At 38.4% G+C, this 19,911-nt stretch overlaps 1 protein-coding gene and 1 pseudogene across 10 annotated transcripts in view; one reads left to right on the top strand and one right to left on the bottom strand.

Annotated features, from left to right (window-relative positions):
* The window catches only part of NAALADL2 (N-acetylated alpha-linked acidic dipeptidase like 2), a 1,497,545-nt gene that overhangs the window by 481,345 nt on the left and 996,289 nt on the right, over positions 1 to 19,911 (bottom strand). The window lies entirely within an intron of this gene.
* On the top strand, positions 2,931 to 18,572 carry LOC307187039 (leptin receptor gene-related protein-like; annotated as a pseudogene). Its single transcript has 3 exons — positions 2,931 to 3,079; positions 9,243 to 9,360; positions 17,111 to 18,572. The product of its transcript is annotated as a leptin receptor gene-related protein-like (transcript).

Raw genomic sequence — 19,911 nt, 5'->3', positions numbered from 1 at the left:
TGAAAGTGGCATCTGAAGTTCTTCCTTGATCTTTGCTGAAAATACATACCAGGCATGTGGTCATCTTGAATTTTTAACTCACAACAATGGAACAGTCTTCTAGAGACTCAAGGCCATTGTTTGGATCTAGGTATCCCTAAAGGACCACATCCTTAATGTACTGCCCTCTCTTTCCATTATTCTATTTTAATTTGCTAAAGGAGAGCTCTTGAGAAATCCGGCTGCACTTATCTACAGTATAGCATTTTGTGGGAATGAACATCTCTTCAGGGCTTGATAAAAAAGATGAGTACAGCACAATCTAGGTCATAAGGCTATAGAAAACATTAGTTAATATAACTACCAGTTTATAGACTTGTTCACAAATCTAGTCTCTGTTTCTTAATATATTGTGTAAAACACAGTGGATCTAAGTCAGTATCACAGCTTATCTTTTTTGTTTTGTTTGTGTGTGTGTGTTTTGTTTCTTGTTTTTGTAAAAATCCTAACAGCTTTCAAAAAGAACCAAAGTGAAATGGATTTGTTAAAAAATCCAAAGTGATATGCATTACTTTTCCTTTACCTCAAAATAGCAAAGAGCATATTGGCTATCTACTTCTTGGGTATCTTCAAAATGAGCTTTAAAATTCTACCCTAATAAATTTCCCTGCAGATATGTAAATTAAGACTCAGCACAGACAGACAAATTGAGAGATAGTCTGTAGAAGAATGAGCTTGTGCTCTAAAAAAATGTTAAGGTCATGAAAAACAAACAACATTTTAAAAAGGCTGACACTTCTCTCCAAAAGAGTGGTTGGAATGGAGAGACAGCTATAAGGGATATTTTTAGGATAACTGTCAAACTGTCAGGATGGTCAGTGGGTTGAACAACAGTATTATATCAATATTAAAATTTACTGATTTGATCATCAAACTGTAGGTGTATAAAAGAATGTCCTTGTCTTAGGAAAAACACAATGAAATATGTAGGATAAAAAACTGAAGTCTGCAACTTCCTGTCAGATTATAAGACAATTAACTCTCAAATAATTTAGAGAGAAAGTGTGCTTGAGAGAGTGTACAGAGTAAGCGTAAAATGATTAAATAAATGAGACAAAATGTTAACTGGTGAATCTAAGTAAATGGTGTGCATTTTTGTGATATTCTTTCAAACCTCTTGTGAAATGAAAATTTTATTTTAAAAAAAATTGATAAAAAGAAAAATTTATAGCAGTAAAATTTAAACTAGTATTATTACTCCAAGAATAATCATAATAATTAAGATAATACTTTGTTTTTGCATATTCATTGACCATTAATAAAGCCTCCAAATATGCTAATTTGTTTGACATTATCATTGGAACAAATCTAAGACTACAGATGTCCTTAGTTCCATTTTGTTTTGTTTTGTTTTTGCGGTACGCGGGCCTCTCACCGCCGTGGCCTCTCCCGTTGCGGAGCACAGGGTCCGGACGCGCAGGACCAGCGGCCACGGCTCACGGGCCCAGCCGCTCCGCGGAATGCGGGATCCTCCCAGACCGGGGCACAAACCCGCGTCCCCTGCGTCAGCAGGCGGACTCTCAACCACTGCGCCACCAGGGAAGCCCCCTTAGTCCCATTTTAAAGATGGAGAAACTTGGAAACAGAACTACGTCAATCCTGTAGTTTGAAAGATTTTGATTTGTAGTCCTTTCTGAAGTAACTACACCACAGACTGTGCAAATTGCCCTCATTTAGGTCATGAAGGCAAGCTTGTGGTTTGTCCTGTGCTCACTAATCAGATATCAAGCTGGAAGAATTTGGGTGGTTGCAGATCACGAAGCAGCTCTATAATTTAGAATCAATCTTCTAAGCTGTCTTGTCTATTTTCATTGCATGCTATCAGTTTTCATCCCAAAGCTGTGCTAGCTCTTGGCATGATTGATAGTGCAGGTGCACAGTTTTAGGAAAGAAACAATAGGAAACCCTATTGGTTTATGCTGCATTACAAACAGAAAAGGGAAGAAAAAAAAATCAATGTTAGACAAGTAGAATAGAGAAAATCATTAGGGAAATAAATTTAATTTTCATGCTTTCAAGAATTACATCAAAGAGTACATATTTTACTTGAAAAGGTATAGGTATTCTTTGGGGAGAGAAAGCAAGAAAGGCGGGAGGGTCTAGAAATGCCTATTTCCAGAATTCTTATCTCATGAGAATATAAGGCTTGTCTTCTGAATTGAGAATACTTTTCCTTATTTAAAATTACTTGATGTATCTTGGTTTCTTTGTGTATGAGGGCAAATGTGAGAGAACAAAGTTCTCTACGCTAGCTCTTTTAAAAAATGTTACTACATCCTATAAAGTAGTAGTCTCCAAAGGTAAATGCAATTCAGTGGCTGTACAAGATAATCCACTGAGCTCTGGGTAGAAAAAAAATATATCTAGGTAGGTAGGTAGGTAGGTAGATAGATAGACAGACTTTGTTTTTACATAATATGTTAATATAGTAGTACTGGCATATTATTAATGTAATAGTATGTACTATTTTATTTATTTACATAAATAAATATACATATATTGAGGATACTTGGTCAAATATTTTTAAACAAATGGTGTGTTCATAAAAGTAGTTTGGAGACCACAACTTTAGTATTCCTAAATAGTATTGGCTATCAAGGGGAAATAAAGAACACTGAACTTTAACATTATATATGTAAGTCTAAGTGTTATACATATAAAAAATTATTACACAGAAACTTCAATTAAATAGATTCAGGAGACCAGAAAGAGAAGTTTTCATGCCTGGCAACAGTAGCAGTGCCCAACAGGAAGAAGAAAGAACTTTCTTCATTCCTGGCAAGGACTCAGTCAATGAAAAGCCCCGGACTCTTTGTTTACTACAGCCCTGCCAACTTCCTTTTCATCTCTATAAAAGACTTCTTCATGTGGGGATTTTCATGTGGCTCACCATGGTTGCAGACCCCGAACTACAATTCTCTGTTGATTCCAGATTAAAGCCACCTTTGCTGGAGAAATATCTAGCAGTCTATTTATTTCAGTTCAACATTGTGGTGGCAGATACAGGGGCCAGAAGGGACTCCCAAAGGCTCCAGCATTGGTGAGTCAACAGCCACAGTTGAGCCCACTGTCCTTGCTGCTTTTCTTGCTGATCCTGGAGTTTGAAGGTATGTCTTTTTCCTGGATCCAAGCTCCTGCCCTCTTTGCAGGTGAAGCTGTCCAGGTTTTACCTGGGGTCTATTTTAAGTTTCTGTATTTCTGGTTAAGTCCTTGTTCTCTATGCAAGTACTAATCTGGCACTTCGGTCTGATTTTGAGACAAGACTGATTCAGTGAAAGCTGGCTGAAAACACATTCAGCCCATTTCTTCAGAAACAGGGGCTGCTTCACTGAAACTGTGCTCGTTTTCCAGCCTTCCGTGTATTCCTCTGGAATAGGGTATTCCCTGGAAACTCCCTGAAAAGCCATCAGCCTGGATCCTCCAAGACAAAGCTGTTTCCTTAGAATTGGCTGGTATAGCTTACAAGCTGTTTGAACTGAGTTGTTTGAGCTGTCAGCTGTTTGAAAATTGTTCTTTTACTCTAGAGAAAAAATTCCAGGACGTGAGATCCCAGTTATTTAAATACTTTGAGGGAGCTCCCATTACAGGGACACTGGCCAATTTTATGTTTAAAGACTATGATCCTTCCTCATGTGCATTTCCAGTTAAATGGGCCAACCTGACCAAAGGCAATTTAGAATACCAATGACCATTATGAGGAAATTTTGAAATCCCCAAATTCAGTTTTCTTAAAATCAAACTGAACAATAACAGCTCAAAGTTTTTCCGAGTTATGTGGAATACTTATTTCAATTTGTATTGGGTTGGCCAAAATGTTCGTTCGGTTAATGAATACATTGTTCAATAAAGTTGTTGGTGAAAATGAAAAATGTCTTTTATTTTTACTTAAAACTGAATGAACTTTTTGGCCAGCCCAATATTTTGAGGATCTCCAACATTATCAGGAATCTAAAATGACCTCTCATCCAAAAAACATTTTAAGATTAACTGAGTCAAAGCAAGATAAAATGGCTCCCAAAGCCTCAGGATCCTCTTCCTTAGCTTCTTTGCCTCAGGCTCCTCCTTTGGCACCATCCTCTCTCTCTCCCTTGGCTCCTCATGGCCAGACTCTACCTCTGGTTCCACCTTCCTCCTTCCCTTCTACACCTCCTCTATATCCTCAATTCCCCAACACAAATTCTGTCACCAAACCTCCGCTGTTCTCTACCCACTCCCTTTTCCTTTGAAAGTGCCAGAACCTGTCTCTTTAAAATTAAGCCTTCTGAGGATCCAGAGGCTAAAACCCTAATTTCTTATTTTCCCTGGACTAAATCTGAACTGCCAGCCATTGTCAAAGATTTTCCTAAAGTAACTGAAGATACTCATAAATTTGCTGAGGAATTTAATATATTCATTCAAACTTATCAAACTTGTTTCTCTGACTTATATCAGCTAGTTTATATGCCTGTTGGTAAAGGCCAGGCCTAGCATTGAATGAATATGACTAATTGGGAAAATCCTGAAAGGTCTCTAGGATTACAACTGTTGGGATGAACTGCTAACTCTTGAATAAGCAGACTCAAGTAAGCACCAGGTGACTTCATTGAGCAAGTCCTAGGGCTTTTCCAAAGCCTGTTGACTGGAATAAAATGCAGGCTGGCACACCAAAATCTTATCAATCTGTTCATAACTATTACAATCAATTTAAGATTTTAAAATAAAATTCTGGAAGACAGTAGGAGTGGGTAGTGCAGCACCTGGGGCCTGGCAACAGAGGGGAGCCGTGACCACCCCCAGACCAGAAGGGGCAGGGGAGGGAAGTTCCTGAATGCGGAGGACCCCAACAGGGGCTGTCAGAAGACACCACTGCCATCACTTGTTGTGTTTTCCTCACTGCACTTATCACTATTTAAATTGAAACTGTTCAGTTATTTATTTATGCGTTTTTATTCTAACTCCCATTCCTGGAATCACCCCCAGGACAGCAGGGCCTCTGTCTGTTTGCTCAACACTTCATCTCCAGGGCCTAGACAGACCTTGGTACATGGTAGGTGCCCAGTAAATATTCATACCTGGTGCATTTAAGCACTCAATAAATATGTGTTGAATCAAAATATAAATAAATAAATAAAATAAAATTCTGATCCTCCTTCAGGTGTAGATCACAGCAGTGTAGCTTTTAGCTCTATGCTTATTAATAGGCTGAATTGAATCTTTCCTTTCAAGTAAAAAGAGCCAGAATGGAATGGGAAACTATGTCCATTCTAGATTTAATCTGGCAAACCAGCTTTCTTATACTCTAGACAAGTCACCCTCAAGGAAGACCACCAAAATTCTTCAACGTCAACTGTAACAAACAAAGGCACCTAAACAAAACCAAAATCCTCCTAGTTTCTGTTATATTTACAAATAAACAGGACTTTGGAGATATGATTATTACAAATTCAAGCACTACGTGCCTTCAGCCTTCTAACGAGCATTTCCAATGTTTTCCCAATTCTCTTTTTTTTTTTTTTTGCGGCCTCTCCCATTGTGGAGCACAGGTTCCGGACGTGCAGGCTCAGTGGCCATGGCTCACGGGCCCAGCCGCTCCGCGACATGTGGGATCTTCCCGGACCAGGGCACGAACCCGTGTCCCCTACGTCGGCAGGCGGACTCTCAACCACTGCGCCACCAGGGAAGCCCCCCAATTCTTAATGACAGAGCTCCGAGGAACTACAGGGACTCTTCCTAATCCTTCCTCTTAATCAGTTTAGAGAAACATTTCTCCAAATTGGGGATGAATCTCTGCCAGTCCTAATTGACGATAGAGCCATACTCTCAATACTCAACTCCACTACTGTAAAGCAGCCGCTGCCTCAGGGTACTAGAGCAGGTCAAACAGTGGGGATCTCTAATGAACCTCAAGAGGTGTCTGTCTCGGAACCTACTGCATTTTGTTTAGGACCTTTGAGAGATAAACACCCATTTCTCCTCTGTTCCTCTGTCCCATACATGTATTAGGCCAGACTTCTTAGAAAAGTATCATGCCAGAATTTCTCCCAACAGGGGGAAATAATTCTAGAATTTGACAGTAGTCATCAATGTAACCAACCAGATGAATTAAATAATCCTCTGACAACTTTTATTTGTTCCATCTCTCACAGTACTAGAAATGATTCTCAAAACACTGATTATTTGTCCCTATTGAATCAGTTACCACCTTCCTTATGGGTAAAATCTCCAAATGATGTTGGCAAAATTCACAGTGTACCTCCCATCAAGATTCATATAGACCCCTTAAAATCTCTTCTGATAATTAATTAATATTCTATAAGTAAAGAAGCCCTTCAAGGCATTAAGCCCACAGTAGAAGATTACAAGGCTTAAGGCCTCATAATTCTTTGTACTATCACCTGTAACACTCACAGTTTACCAGTGAGAAAACCTAAGGGCTGAGAGTGAAGGTTCGTCTACCATCTCTGAGCAATAAAAAACATTGTTATCCCTGACACCTTGTTGTCCCTAACCCTCATTCATTACTAGTTACGAACATCTATTCCCACCAGAAGTGAATTCTTTACTGTAATTGTATTATGCAGCACATTCTTTTGTATTCCAGTTGATGAAGGTAGCCAATACCTTTTTGCCTTCACTTGGGAAGAAAAACAATTTACCTGGACAGTAACGCTGTAGAGTTTTACTGAGAATCCTTCTAATTTCTTATAAATCCTGAAGGCTGATCTGACGTTCCTCAGAGGGTCTACTTTGGTGTAATATGTGGATGATTTCCTTCTTTGATCTCCTTCTCAAGCCTCCTCACAGGAAGACAGAATCCACTTGCTAAAGCTTTTAGCCTTAAAGGGACATAAGGTCCCCAAAGAAAAATTGCAGTTTTCCCAATCCCAGATTTAATATTTAGGGCACCTTATATCAAAACAAGGGCTACATCTAGATCCAGATAGATTTCGTGTCCTATGTTTCCCAAAACTAAGCACCGATTGGGAGGTTTTCTCAGGTTAGTTGGTTACTGCCAAAACTGAATTCCAATTTCTCTTTTATGGCCAAACCTCTGTATGTTTTACTAAATAACAAACAACCAACCCCATTCAATGGAAAGTACCAAATGACATAGCCAAGGAGGTATTAAAGGAAAGTGTGAAGAACCCACCTGCCCCTGGGCATCCTAATTCTTAGATTCACTTTTTTCTTGTTTGTATATGAAAAGGAAGGGAATGCCCTTGGGCTGCTACCCAAAAACATGGGGACCAACATCAACCCATAGGGTATTATAGCCAACAAATGGACTCTGTGGAATGAAGATACCCTCCTTGCCTTAAAGCCATTACAGCCACTGTTTTTATTTGGTTAAGGCCACTGACAAAATCATCGTGTGATCCCCTTCAATCATTTTTATACCTCACACGGTAGAAGCCCTCCTGAATTCTCGTCACATTCAATATTTATCAGCCAGCCATGTCACCTCCCAGTAAGTCCTTCTGTTAACTGCTCCTCATATAACTCTTTTACATGGTAGTAACCTTAATCCTGCTACTCTCCTCCACTGCATCATCAACAAAGTCCCTCAGGACTGTTTAACACTGACAGATCACCTCCTGATTCCTCATGATGATCTGCAGGAAATTTCTTTGGGTAATGCTGACTTCTCATGGTTCACTGGTCATTCTTATTTAAAAATTGACAGTGGCAAATATTGTGCTGGGTATACTATTACAACTCCTTTTTATGTCATTGAGGCAGCACCTTTACCTAAGGCTACTGCAGCCCAACAGGCTGAGTTATACGCTCTTACATGGCCTTGTACTTTAGCCACGGGCAAAACTGCTAATATTTATATGGATAGTAGGTATGCTTTTGAAGTAGTTCATGATTTGTGGATGTCATGGAAGCAATGTGGCTGCCTTATTTCCAGTAGAAATAACATTTAAAATGGCTTCTATGTTCAGGAATTATTGGATGCAATACTTTACCTGCTGCTTTAGCTATTATTAAGATTCCCAGGCATTCTAAACTTGACTCACCAGAAGCTAAGGGAAATCACCTTGCTGACATTTCCACAAGGAATGCTGTTGTTAAAGGGACCAACAGCAGCCAAACCTCTGTCATGGTCCAAAGGGATATTTCCCCAAATGATAACTTAGAAAAATCGGCTAGAGAAAACTCAGAATTGGACTTAGGAAAGGAAAAATCAAGATTGGAAATTTGACAGTTGTTGGTTTGATAAAAAGAGAAAGCTCTGGGGCTTCCCTGGTGGCGCAGTGGTTGAGAGTCCGCCTGCCGATGCAGGGGACATGGGTTCGTGCCCCGGTCCGGGAAGATCCCACATGCTGCAGAGCGGCTGTGCCCGTGAGTCATGGCCGCTGAGCCTGCGCGTCCGGAGCCTGTGCTCCGCAACAGGAGAGGCCACAACAGCGAGAGGCCCGCGTACCCCCACCCAAAAAAAAAAGAGGGAAAAAGCTCTGGTTTGAACCAAATAATAACCTAGTCCTACCGGAGACTATAAAATTCTCACTCCTCAACACTCTACATTCATTAAACCATTGTTCTCCTGACAAGACAACAGAATTCATGAATCAATATTAGTAGGAAAACATTAGCAAGGCCACAAAAAATGCCTACTTCATTTGTCCCACTTGTCTGAAGTACAACCTCAGGAAGCCTGTTGATACTGCTATCAAATATTTTAAACTGCCTAATGGACCATTAGAGACCTGGGAAATGAATTTCACAGAACTTCCTCTGTCTTATGAATATAAATATGTTTTAGCAATGGTCTGGTATGTTTTCACACTAGAATGAAATAGTCTACTGCCCCTTCTTTGGCAAAAATCTTTTTGGAAAGACCTCCTCTCAAACTTCATAGTGATTGAGGAACCCATTTTACTGACCAGGTGTTTTGACAAGTCTGTGCTGTTTGGTCAGTTTACAACACTTCTACTGATTTAGAAGAATGTACTAACAGCATTAGTAAGACTCAGCTCAATCTGTAGAAACCCTAGAAATACCTTGGGCAAAAGCACTGCCATGGGCCTTCCTAAATCTAAGATTCACCCCTTTTGGAACTCGTAAACTCTCACCCTTTGAGACAGTCACAGGATGCCCAATGCATTTGGATTTTGCTTCTTTTGGCCCACAACTGATATAAGGAAATATACTCCAATACTGCAAAGGCCTAATTGCTCTATTAAAAATAACTATGTTTTGGTAAAGCGATCTTTTCACAGTGAGCTCTTGGGAGATGAAAACTTTAAGCATCACACCTTGCAACCTGAAAATTTCATCTACTGGAAAAGCTATCTCCAGAAGAACCCTCAACAACCTTGCTGGACAGTCCCATATTGGGTACTGCTAATCAACCCTTGTACTGCCAAACTCCAAAGAAGAGACTGTTGGATTCACATGATAAACCTAAAGAAACACCAAATCCTGACTGGAACTTCACTTCATCTGGTGACCTGAAAATAAAGATTTCCTGCGATTGAAGCAGATGACATCTGATAAGACAGCTTTCGTAAGATATTGAGACGAGGCCTGTTAGAAGTTTGTCACCAAAACTTTGATAATGATAAAACGCTTCAGATGAACTCCAATGTCTATAATGTTGATAACATATAGGACTTTAGATAAAAAGTACCTAAAAGTTCTCCCTCCTACCCCTCCTCATTACTTGAATGTCATCTTAGTAGGTTTCTAATCTGTTTACTTTCCCTCCAACATGAGACACTACACCCAGGATAGGTCCGTCCCTGACATCAAGGGACAAAAAGCCACTGAAACCAAAAAACCTGACTTTTGATGAGTGATGCTATCAGAGAAAGTTCTCAATCAAAAGGGGAAAATGTAAAAAAAACCATCAGCAGCAGCAGCAGCAACCTCAATTAAAGAGAGTCAGGAAAAGGGGAGCTCTCATGCCATATGATGACAGCAGAGCCCAACAGGAAGAAGAAAGACTCCTCTTCTTTCCTGGCAAGGACTCAGCCAATGGAAAGCCAGGACTCTTTTTTTTTTTTTTTAACTATACCTCCCAACTTCATTTTCCTCCCCATAAAAGTGTTCTCCTTCCCTTGCCATGAAGGGACTTGCACGTGGCTCACCATGGTTGCAGACTCTGAAGTACAATTCTCTGTTGATCTTGAACAAACCCATTTTTTCTGGAGAAATATCTGGCAGTCAATTTATTTCAGGTCAATATATATGATCAGGTGATGCATTCTTTCACTGAGCAAATATTCGTTGATTCATTAGAAGCAGCAACATGTAGTAGCCAAAAGCAGTGTATGCTGGAGTCAGACTACCTGGATTCAATTACAGACTCTACCACTTAGAAGCCATGCCATTTTGGGCAAGTTTCTTAACCTCTCTAGACCACAATTTCCTCATTTATAAAATGAGGTTGATGACTGAACTTACCTCACAGGGCTGTTGTGATGATTAAGAGGGTAAATATATGTGAAACATTTAAAGATGCTTGGTACATTGTTAGCATTCAGTAGATTTTTTATTGCTATTATCCATGCAATTAATGTGACAAATATTTATTGAGTATGTAGTATGATCCAGGTACTGTGGTAAGCATGGGATTACGTGGTTGCCACATACAAGGCCCTGTATTAAGCTCTATGAGGAATAAACAGACAGTTCAGAAAATGACTCTGCCTTAGTATGTATATTAGTTATCTATTGCTATATAGCTTAAACAGCAAATCTCTCATTTCTGCTTATTTACATGTATGAACTATAAAAGCAGTGAATTCTACTAATTAATACTCTCCAGTTCTTTCTCAATAATCAACTGGCAATAATTTTACCACTATGACTATGGTAGTAATTCTGGTTCTGTCAGAATTATACTGTGTGGTTCATATTGTCTTGGCTGCTTCTTGCCTCAAGGCTCTTTTAATTAATCAGATATTCTTTTTTTTTTTTTTTTTTTTGTGGTACGCAGGCCTCTCACTGTTGTGGCCTCTCCCGTTGCGGAGCACAAGCTCCGGACGCGCAGGCTCAGTGGCCATGGCTCACGGGCCCAGCCGCTCCGCGACATGTGGGATCTTCCCGGACCGGGGCACGAACCCGTGGTCCCCTGCATCGGCAGGTGGACTCTCAACCACTACGCCACCAGGGAAGCCCTAATCAGATATTCTTACTCTTTGCTTATGTAGGCAAGCAAAATTTGCCACCCCAAAATATACCTCTTTGGCATAAGGATTAATTTAGGGTGATTATTCTTAAGAAACAGAAGGCTCGGGAAGTTTGTCTTATTACCCCCTTAATTGCCTGAGAAAATTTAGATAAATGGCTTGTTCCTGGAATAGAGCTCTCACCAGAGGTATCTGCAAATCATCAGGGCTAGGAGTGGTAGGGGAAACTTGGCAGGGCCTACAGATCAGGGTCCACTCTGTGTCCCAGTGTCTACGCAGGGTCCAGCGAACATTTGTTTACCAAATATTTGTGTTTCTGTCTCCATGTGAATTGCCTTCCTCCCCTCTCTGAAGTTCCAAACCACTACCCCCAGCATCTTCTTTTGTCTTTAGCTGAAAATGGTATTTAAGGTGAGGATTTTGGCCATTTTATCGATTTACTCAGTTTTCCTGGGTCTCCCATGTATATATGCTATTATCAACTGTTTGATTTTCTCCTGTTAATCTGTCTCATATCAATTTAATTCTTAGACAAGCTAGAAAGGCTTATAAAAGAAGAGAAAAAAATTCTTCCTCCTCAGCACCTATGTATTTTGGTAGTAGCTGAGCAATGCAGTCACTTTTTCCTCTCCTGCCTGAGTGCACTGTGGCTGTATTTATGCTCTCTGAGAGCTTGTCTCTGACTAAGGAATTCTCTCCATGATATCACCGACTGCATTCTTCTTTTTACTATAAATGGCAAATAGTCCTATTCTTTGTATTCTCTTAGTTACTATAATGATAATTTTATGTTTTGAATGTGAGTTGGTAAAAGGCCTTTGTTGGTGTCCTCAACTCTCCTAATTTTACTGAAGACATTGATTTTGTATTCATTTGAGCAGTTGTCCTGGAATTTTACATTAGAAAATTTGAAGAGTACCCTCAATCTGGGAAGATGCTTTGTTTCCTTGATTAATTTAACTGTATCATTATAAGTTAGGTTTTGTTTCTTTGGTTCTTCCATTAACAAAAGTGTGAGTGGAGATGTATCCTTCAGCCTTACACTTTGTACAAAAATAAAGTTTTAAATCATGCATTGCCGATTAATAGGAATTATTCATACTCCCACTGCTAAATTATAGTCCCTATCAATTTGTTTGTACAATGAAACATCATTGTTATCATCAGGTTTATTTTCCATAGGAAATTAAACATAAGCAGGAAATGCAGTGTTCCTTTTTCTCATTATGTAAAAGGAAAAAAAAATGAGCCTCTCAGGCTTCATCTGGGTCATTGTTGAACAGACCATGGCCAAGAACAGAATCTAGTGTCACACCAAGTCACATATCTTCATAACCAGGAGGACGTTTTGACTGTGGTCACTGAATGACCATTCACTAATCTGATTAATCTGTCAAGCTCTAAGCTCCTATTTCATAATCTTACTTTTGAGTCTATTAAGAGAAAACATTGATGTGTACAAATAGATCACATTAGTATAAATGAAGGCCCCCCAAATCAACTTTTATTCAAAAGCATAAGAAAAAGAAAACACAAAAAGGAAAAAAAGATGTTACTGATAAATGTCACTCAAATTACCTTAATTTGCTAGTAAATTTGATTCTTGCTTTATCTACCTTAAAACGTAAATAAATCCTCAATACTAGATTCCTTTTTGAAATCATACACATATTTATATTCTGTATTCATTTCTGACTTCAGCCATAAATGACATAAGATAGTTTATATCTATAATGCAAATATATGTTATTATCTATTATGTAGAATTTATTTACTATAATTTCTTTAAATAGAGAGTTCCTTATGATTATTTATATAATATTAAATGGCATAAAAGATACATAAGCAACTCCTCCATAAAACAGGTTAACATAATCTTCTGAATTAAAAAAAAACAGTCACTAAACCAGCTTTGGTAGTCATTCGCAAAGTAATACAATTCCATAGCTATATCATACCTTGTAAATGGATCTTAATAGATATGAACATGTAGCTTCAATATGCCATAGAAAACTTTACTGACCCTATGACAGGTGTGAAACTTTGTGATATTTCATTCTTATAAAAATTTTACCATGGAAAATGTCAATGTATAAACAGGTAAAAAGAACAGGACAATAAAACTTCAGGCAGCCATCGCCCAGCTTTAAAAACTCACCAGTTTGGGGGTGTCCTCTTTTTCATCTACACCCCACCTAACAGGATTATTTTGAAGTAAATCCCACATAATCTTTTACTTCAGTTTAAATATTTCATGGTATGTATCATTAAATAGAAAGACTTTTTCTATATTATATCTGTAATACTATTATGCCACTATGAAAAATTTAAGATTATTCCTAATAGCAATTTGTTTTTTTCTTAACTGTTATTTTGATTCAATCAGAATCATGGAGTCCAGTTAGGCCCACACATTGCATTGGGCTGATAGATCATTTGTCTCTTTCATCTTATAGGTAGCCCTCCCTCTCTTAATTCCCTATGATTTATTTTTGAAGAATCTGGTCATTTGTTTTGTAGAGCTTTTCACAGTATGGATCTTGCTGCTTCCATCCTCATGGTATCATTTAAAATACTTGCGTCTGTAACCTGATAGTTAAATCCAGAGTCCTGATCGGGTTAGATTCAGAGTTTTTACAAGTACACTTCACAGATGTAGAATTCCATCATGAGGCACATAACGTCTGTTTCTCTCTATTCCTCTTTTCCTCTCACTCTTATTGATGTCCACTGTTGCTTAGTGCCTAGATTCATTATCTCATTGGGGGATTACAAAATCGTAATATTTTAATTCTATCATTCTTTCTTCATGTATTAGCTAGAATACTTCTACAAAGAAAAAGTGTTCCTGTGGCACAATGTTTTATAGGAAAGTTAGGTTAAATGCTTAAGTATTTCTTCTATTTACCCATATTCAGACTGATGAGTTGGTTCTCTAGCAACCTCTGATGGTCCCCAACAGATTTATATTTTAGTATCACTATGCATTCAAGGATTATTTCACTTTTGAATATGTGAAACTCATTCAAATTTAGTTATCTTAGAATAAAAATAAATAAACCAAGACCATACCTTCGGTTGAAAAAGATAATAAAAGAATAAAATTAAAATTCTAGAAGATTTGACCAATACACTGAACGTATAGTTTGTGTTAAAAAGCAGACATTGGGCTTCCCTGGTGGTGCAGTGGTTGGGAGTCCGCCTACCGATGCAGGGGATGCGGGTTTGTGCCCCGGTCCAGGAGGATCCCACATGCCGCGGAGCGGCTGGGCCCGTGAGCCACGGCCGCTGAGCCTGCGCGTCCGGAGCCTGTGCTCCGCAACGGGAGAGGCCACGACAGTGGGAGGTCCGCGAACCACAAAAAAAAAAAAAAGCAGACATTCCCCAGTTTTTAGAAAGCTAATAGTACTAATAAATGGGCAATAAAGTGGAATAATATAGTCCCACTAAGTTTTATTTCCAAAGATCTACAATGTTTTGTCTTCTTACTATGTGCCAACATCTATGCCAAACCCTCTGTGTGATTTACCATGCAGAATACTCACAACTTTATAAGGAATAGATTATTACTAACACTTACACTTGGGAATATCTAGCCTTGTTAGAAAGGCTGAATGATGCTTAATATTATACTTATGCCCTGTTTAACCTTGGGTTCCTGAAATCCCTAGGGGATCTGTGAATGGCTCCAGGAGATCCACCATCCTTCTGAATTTATCTATGTGCACGCACATTTTTCTAGAGGGACTCCGTATAATTTTAAGCAAATTTTGAAAGGAAACCATAATCTCCCAAAAGTCAAGAATCAATGCAATACCTGGGTTGATCAACAAGAGTTTGATGAAGACATTGAGAACTGAGAATCTAGTTGATTTTATTTGTGCAAACATTCCACATATCTACCTGATATTAGAGGCAGTAGTTAGCCACCTTCCTTTGGATATATTTTTCTAATATGCATGACTTTATATCTAAAAACTTACAGAACCTCAAATGTATCTTCTACCCAAGTTGGAAGATGTTTTTCTGATGACAAATAAGACTTAGTCATAGACATTGCTAGATGTTATGTAATCTAGACTTGAAGTCCCAGTAGGTATGCATCTGTTAATGCCATGAAATACAAAAATCTGTTGCATTTAGTTATAAAACAAATTCTTAAAATTGTTTCAGAAAATAAAGATCTCTAAGGAAAACATCATCATTAAATAAAATATAAAGATGTCAAATAAACACCATTCACTTTAATATATGCACTTGACAAGAATACCAGGCATAAACATAAGACTGATTTCTCCCACCATCCCTAACAATGAATTTCATGATAGACACACAAGTCTGCTGGTGATTTTCTCACATAACTTTTTTACATTATTCATATCAACTTTAGTCAGTTTCAACAATATTATTGGTGCTATCCGAACTGTTTTTCAAAGAATTGGCCATTTTTTAGTTTAACTCTGTGTCCTTCATCCTACACTCTACCTCTAATTGTTAGAAACAAATCACAATATCAGATATTTGCTACTGATAGAATTTCAAAGGTACACTCAATGCCAACTTATTGACAGTTTTAATACTGTATTCGAAGTACAGATCATTCTTTTACTAACACACAAACCCACAACCCTTTTTGCCCTGATGGGTATTCTATTTCATTTCTGCTTAATGGTACTTTTTATCACTCTGTTCATTACAATAATCATCCTGGAACCACTAAAATGAAACACACTAAATGAAATGCTGCAGGGGACAGATTACCAATATTTCTAATTAAAGATACTGTTGACCATAAGCTAATTAGAGTAAGCAACATTTTAGGCATGATACAGAAACTATAAAAATATAAATTACTAGGATTAAAGATAGTGTGTTAGTAGAAACTATCAGGCTATATAAGGTATGTTTACATTGAATTAAAGAATTGGGCTGGATTCGTTTCACTGGAATTTTATTTTATTTTTTTAGTTATCTAATTCCTGGAAAAGACCACACTTGGCAGAGTCAATATTTAGATCCAAGAAGGAATAGACACTGCATCCACAATCCTCACCCCTCTTTTTCCCCTTTACCTCTGTAAGTTAAATGGAGAATTGAAATATTATCTCATTGATACAAGAAACATTTAAACCTTCACTTAAATGACTCAAGTGAAGATTTTTATTTTTTCCTGCTTGAATGAATCTATTTTGTTTTTGATGGAGATGTCATTGCTAATGTCCAGGGTGAGGGGTAATATAAGCAAATGAATGCTCACCTTTTTACATTTTTCTAGACAATAACTGAATAAATCTTTCCTATTTTAACTAAATGTAATTCTAGAATATATTAAGTCTTAGTCTGGAAACCAAAAGTTAACCCTTTGGAAAACAGAAGGATGGAAGAAGGGCAATTCTGACCATAGAGGTCAGGTCAAAGAACAGGACTTGTTTGTCAGGGGCATACTCTGTGACATCAAACACTAGATCCAGGGAAGAGAAAAAATATTTCCTACAAGACACTAGGAAGAATGTTTGTCTAAAGCTAAAATCAGAAGTCTTTAACTGAATTCTAAAGCAGAATGAAACATTTGAGATATAACAGTAAACTCAGAACTATATAGAAATATTTTCATTTTCAAAATAAGAAAACCAATAAATGCAGAAAACTTTGTTCTAATGAAACCACTATTAAGCTTCATAGAACAAAAGTATATTTAAAGTTGGTGGAATAAAGATTTTCAAGGATTACTATGAATGAAAGAATTATTGAAAGAAAGGTAATATGTTGAATTCTCGCGACAGGTAGCACAGTATTACTAAGGGCAATGTACTAAACCACATGAAACAAATAAGAAGAAATATTAGTGACTGTCTGCATTTAGGTAACCAAAAAATTAATTACCTAAGTATGGGAGAGGGGAATCAAGGTTGAACAATGGATAAGTTAAAGGGGAAAGAAGGGCGGGGCCATAGCAAGAAGCCGGAAGCAGCCGCGGCCCCAGCTCAGGAGACACGGCGGGCGTTAAAGCTCTTGTGGCATTATCCTTCACTGGGGCTATCGGGCTGACTTTTCTTATGCTGGGATGTGCCTTAGAGGATTACGGTGTTTACTGACCCTTGTTTGCCCTGATATTCCACGTCATCTCTCCCATCCCCTATTTTATTGCCAAACGAGCAACATATGACGCCGATGCAACAAGTAGTGCCTGTCGGGAACGGACTTATTTTTTCACTACCCGAAGAGTTGTTTCTGCCTTTGGATTTCCTGTTATTCTTGCTCAGGTGCCTGTGATCAAATGGGGAGCCTGCGGCCTGGTGCTGGCAGGCAATGCAGTGGTTTTCCTTACAATTCAAGGTTTTTTTCCTTATATTTGGAAGAGGAGATGATTTTAGCTGGGAGCAGTGGTAGCACGTGCTTTATTCTGAAAAAATGCATTTAATTTCTTAGAATTCATACTGTATGTATACTGTGTGCACATGTGGCCTTTTACTATGAAATTTAAAATGCTGTTTTTTTATACCTTTGTAATCATGTTCACTTTAAGGAGGACTACATGGGGAAAAGGTTAGTTTTATTCCCAGCCAGTAGATCTCTCCATTTACTCAAGTTGAATTATGTTATTTGTTTAGCTGTTCATAGAGTCCTGGTGCTCTCAGAAAATATGTTAACACAGTCTTGTAGACAGTTGCTCACTCAGTGTGCTGCATCTCCACCTTTTCCCTGGGGATGTGCTTGAGTGGGTACATAGCACTGGGGCTGTCTCAGCTCTGCCCAGGACTTCCAAGATATACCTGTGGTCCAGAGACACAGAGGCGGCTCCCTCTTTATGTTGCAGACTCTTGCTTCTCCAAGTGTGGTCCACAGACCAAGAGCATCAGCATCTCGAAGCGTGGTCCATAGGAGCTTATTACAAATGCAGAGTCTGAGGCCCCACCCTCAACCTAATACATTCTGATGAGATCCCAAGTGAATCGCATGCACGTTAAAGCCTGAGAAGTGCTGTCATGAAGGAAGAAGCATTGCCTTCCCCTTGGCTGAACGCCTTAGCCTCTCTGGGCGTTAGCTGCTTGTAAAAACTGTTTCCCCTGCCCCTCATGTTGAGGCCTACTTCAGACTATCCTTGGTATTTGTGAAACGTCCAAACCTATAATTTATAGCCTGTTCCTCAAATCTGTGAAGTATTCTCAGTAGGGAACAGCTATGGCTTCACATTGTCTGAAAGGCAGTGGCTGCCTTCACAATGCTGGGGGGACGAATCCCCCACTGGGAGGCAGGGGAGGGAGGCTGGGCTGGAACTGGCCCCTGCTTTAGCAGGATGGGGAAGAATGGATAAGTAACGCTGTTTAATTTCCCTTCATAATATGACATTTCTCCCCAGCTCCTTCCCTATGCTGCTCCCTACACACCCTCACCAGCCCCTCCAGCCCCTCAAACACACACACTCCCAGCAGTTCCGATCTGCCCTAACTTCTTCATGGCTCGGCTTCTCCTTCCTATAGAGACGTGGAGCCAAGTAAGCAAGCAGAGGGTGAGCTGCTTTATCTTATTTACATGCGATATACTTATTGTCTTTCAGGCCCTGTAGGACTTAAAAAAATATATATATATATATATATATATATATATATATATATATATGCCACTTTATGCCACTTTTAAATGAGGCATTGAGAATTCATGTCATGCTGGGTCCTGTAATCATAGGTTTTCTAGATCAACTTTTTGTCCAAGACCTATCGAGAAAGGGAAATATGGGAACTAGAACCACGTGTAGAATATAAGCAATGATTTTAAAGCATTGTTAATGTGTGATAACTGACATACATTGAAAACACTGAAACCTTGAAGTTTGTAACTCCTTCATATTCTGTAATGATGCTGGGACCAGAAGACAAGAGTAATACCTAAAAGGATAATGTGCAAAGTGATATTTTAGCCTTGTGCATGATTTTATGTTTTCAGTGTACTATGTATGTGTAGAACTGTTAAAGTTGTTATTTCCAATATTTATATTAGAAAAATTATATAGACACTATAATTTTAACAAGCATTTTTAATAACACTTGCACTTACTGTATTGTAATAAATTTCACTTTTAACAGAAAAGAAAAGTTTAATTTTAAAAGTTTTTATTCTGCTGTCACCCTGCTTAAAAGGTAACAAAAATATGAAAATTGCTTGGTGTTCTGAAATGTGTGGTTGTGAGCAATAATCTACCCTGCATGAGAATAATAGCAATAAGTTGTAAGATACCATTCTGAATGTGTAGTTGGCTTGTAATAGCTTTTCTTTTCCTAAGATGGAGATACTGTTTAATTTATACTACCTTTTGCAAAAGTGCCCTTGTTGCTTATACACATTTAAATAACCAAGGTAGCCTTAATGTGTAGCCTTAAAGCATTGCCTCTTGATTGTATTTCCAGAATGATATAAAGTACTTGCAGATAGAATATTTGTAGTTATTCCCTACTAATGGAATGGTTTATCAAAGTGATAGATTATTGGATTTTCTATATGTCTGAAACAGAGGCATTTATTCTACAGCACCTAAGTATCATTAAAGTAATAAATGTCAGTAGGGAAAATAAATAAATAAAGGGGAAAGAAAATAAGCACTCTATGGATTATAGCTTCCCTCAGTGGGGAGGTGGTTAACACCAAGTGAATTATGGGAGTCTGAACAAGGGTGTTGATGGTTTCTCTTCACTCCTCCAGCTCAACTACCTTCAGGTTATTACCCTTGGTATTTTTACATTAATATAAAATAAATTTT

Source organism: Stenella coeruleoalba (assembly GCF_951394435.1).
Source record: "Stenella coeruleoalba genome assembly, chromosome: 5".
Taxonomy (NCBI): domain Eukaryota; kingdom Metazoa; phylum Chordata; class Mammalia; order Artiodactyla; family Delphinidae; genus Stenella; species Stenella coeruleoalba.
The sequence above is the reverse complement of the archived record's forward strand: the minus strand, read 5'-3'. Positions and strand labels throughout refer to the sequence as shown.